Source organism: Myodes glareolus, chromosome X (assembly GCF_982192425.1).
Source record: "Myodes glareolus chromosome X, mMyoGla1.1, whole genome shotgun sequence".
NCBI classification, from domain to species: domain Eukaryota; kingdom Metazoa; phylum Chordata; class Mammalia; order Rodentia; family Cricetidae; genus Myodes; species Myodes glareolus.
In genome coordinates this window covers 104,246,816-104,250,328 of record NC_142053.1, presented here as the reverse complement: position 1 = coordinate 104,250,328, position 3,513 = coordinate 104,246,816, and the positions used below count along the sequence as shown (strand labels likewise).

At 42.9% G+C, this 3,513-nt stretch overlaps 1 pseudogene; it reads right to left on the bottom strand.

Annotated features, from left to right (window-relative positions):
* Positions 1-1,381: 1,381 nt before the first annotated feature.
* On the bottom strand, positions 1,382-1,706 carry LOC146889100 (histone H2A-Bbd type 1-like; annotated as a pseudogene).
* Between the last annotated feature and the right edge of the window lie 1,807 nt (positions 1,707-3,513).

Genomic DNA, 3,513 nt, shown 5'->3' with positions numbered 1-3,513 from the left:
CTCCTCTGCTATGGTGTCTTGTGAAAAACTCAGGTTTAGGTATTGGAATGCAATAAACCATAGACACATAACAAACAACAACTTTTTAAGCTTGAGACAGTTCTTTAACAAACATGTTAAAATAAAAATATGTCCCATCCCTTAATATTGTCCATCTTAGTGATGCTCATATTTTCACTGGAATAACAGAAGTATAGTCCCTGGGCATAGTTGCTGCTTCATTGCAGTGAATGGATTGTTCCCTGATAATATCATCAGGAAGAGTCAACCACTAACTTTAAGTTGTCTGATTGCTATTGAAATCAGGATAAAGGAAGTATTTGAGTATGTGGTGCTTCATGGCTCTACAAGAAACCAGATATATTTATGGTAGAAAACTTGACAAAGATGTTTCTGTATATATTAAGATTTAATGGGAATTATATGGCAATAAAGCTTTCATAGATTTTTGTTATTGTCTCTGTTTTTGAGATAAGGTCTCATTTGTAACCCTGGTTGGCCTGGAAGTAGCTATATAGAACAGGTTGGCCTACAATTCATGAAGATCTACTAGCCTCAACCTCTCCTCTGATGGAACTAAAGGGATGTATGCTTGGTGTTCCTGAGATTTCTACAAGAATAATTTTCAAAGAGCCATGATCACAGTGTTGATAGCCTTTTCAGCATTATAGGACGCTTGACTTCAGTGAATGAGCCAAGGTGAATCAATGTCTATTTATTTCCACTGAGGTAGAGACAGGGACTCCCCAAGGCATAAAGAGCAAAGAGAAGACAACAATGTGGTCCATTTGGTATACTCATCTCCTCCTGCCTAGATCCTCTGTGTGGTACTCTGCTTTCCAGCACAAAAAGCATATTTTCACTGGAATAACAAATGTTGGAGATCATGACCAGTAGCTTAAGTGCTCATATGAACAATGTCATTCTCTGTGTCAATGGAGATCTTCCATTCCATGAATAAGCCCTCTCCATCACAGTACAGTTCTTTGTCTTCACCTCTCATCAGTGTGGAAAAGCAACATAACCATGACGCAGACAACTTCCTGGCCTTCCAAAGTGTCTCATGCTCACAACCCAACAGGATGGCTTCCAGGCCCTCTACTACATCTACCTCCCACAAGGAGCATGACCAGAACCATCCTCACTAGAAGCTTGCCTCTGGAAATAGTGGTTTAGAAGCTCCATGCTGACCATGCTTCCACTCTGGACAATCTTCTGAGTATCTCACAGATCAAAATCACAAACTGAAAGGAATCAGAACCACTGTCTTCAAGTATATATGTTTTAATAAGCATGTCTGATTAGCTCCCCTAGCTTGGGGAGAATGGGGACTGGTTGAAGCTGAAGGGGAAGACCCCCAGACTCTGAGACCCAGGCAATGTCAATTCTCATTAGGATCTGTCAAATCAACCACAGATTTGGTGTCCCTTTTATAAGAGCTAATGGAGCTGTTAATTGTCCTGTACCACCCGACACACAAGCTCTGGGGTGATGCACTTCTTATCACTAATGTGGGTTTCCACGGCAGCCAGCTCAAGGATCTTGAATTTCAGGTACTCGAGTACACTGGTGAGGAACACAGGAGCAGAAGAAGTCAGTCGCTGGGAATAGTTCCCTTCTCAAAAATAGTGCTCCACTTGGCTGACCAGAAATTGAAGCTCTGCTCTTGTGGATTGGGGTTGCCTTTGCCTTTTCCCTGCAATTGTTCAGATTTGATGGATTTGGCTCAGCTAGACCTCTCCTCTGGCCTGGGTCTCTCAAGTAAACCAGCCTTCACAATTACTCATGTGATTACCTTGTTCCTCATACATCAGGAGAGGCCTTTGTGATGTCATTGTTGTCCATGGGATTATGGTGTTTACCATGTTAGGAAACTACACACCTTAATGAACACAGCCCCCTTAAAGGGAAATCTAATTTTCTACTTTATTTTCACCTTATAGCAAAATTGTTTTTAGTGGATTACATTTGTCCACATGATGCAGCTCTAAGATTATGCACCAAATTAGTTTTCTAATCTCTTTTAGACCCATATGTAAGGCCAAGTTCATCTAGCATGCACAAAACTTTCAGCAGAGGCTCAACAGCGCTCTTCTTGTGCAGTGTCAGAAAAAGTTTTGTCTCCTTTCATTGTCATCTCACTATTACGAATAAGTGTTCCTATTTCAATTCTGCCTGTTCTATAAATTATATTCTTTTTATTTACTTATTTATTTATTTATAAAAATTTCCACTTTCTCCCCTCCTCCCAATATCCTCCCATTCCCCCCACTCCCTCTCCACCTCCCTCTCCAGTCCTAAGAGCAGTCAGGGTTTCCTGCACTGTGGAAAGTTCAAGTTCCTCCCCCCTCCCTCCAGGTCTAGGAAGGTGAGCTTCCAAACAGACTAGGATCCCAAAAAGTCAGTACATGCACACGAAACAAGACCCAGTGCCATTGTCAATGGCTTCTCAGTCAGCCCCCATGACAGCCACATTCAGAGAATCCGGTTTGATCACATGATCATTCAGTCCCAGTCCAGTTGGCCTTGGTGAGCTCTCATTAGTTCAGTCCGCATGTATCAGTGGGTGAACGCACCCCTCGGGGTCCTGACTTCCTTTTTCATGTTCTCCCTCCTTCTACTCTTCATTTGGACCTTGGGGGCTCAGTCCAGTGCTCCAATATGGGTCTCTGTCTCTATCTCCATACATCGTCGGATGAGGGTTCCCTCTGATCCTGCCTTCCTTGCTCACGTTCTCCCTCCATCTGCTTCTCATTTGGACCTAAGGAGTTAAGTCCAGTGTTCCAATATGTGTCTCTGTCTCTGTCTCCATCCATCGCCAGATGAAGGTTCTATGGTGATATGCAAAATACTCATCAGTATGGTTATGTGCCAAGGCCAGTTCAGGCACCCTCTCCTCTGCTGCCCAGGGAACAATCTGGGGACCTCTCCTTGGGCCTGGGAATCCCTCCAGAATCAAGTCTCTTGCAAACCCTAAAATGGCTCCCTTAGTTGAGATATATACCTCCCTGCTCCCATAGCCATCCTTCCTCCCTTCCCCATCCCATTATTTCCCCAAGCTATCCCAAATCCTCCCCATCTCCCTTCTTTCTAGCCCTCTCCCCTTACTTCCACCCCTCCACCCCCTGTGCACCCAAGTTTGCCTGGCACTCTTGTCTACTTCCAATATCCAGAAGGATAACTATATGATTTTCTTCCGGTTCACCTTCTTATTTAGCTTCTCTAGGATCACAAATTATAGGGTCAAAGACCTTTAATTAAGGCTAGAATCCACTTATGAGTGAGTATATTCAAATTATATTTTTTTATCAATTTGTTTCATATCTTCCAGATAAATATTTAAGAGATATCCCTGTCTCTATGAGCACTGTGATTTTCCAATTTTACATGATTATCTCTACCCATTTTGGGGAATGCCCACTCACATGGCCAACTTCTTCTTTTTAAGATATAGGCTTTGCATCCATGTCAGTGTAACTGACAGAACTCTGTCCCCATGTACCCATGCATCTG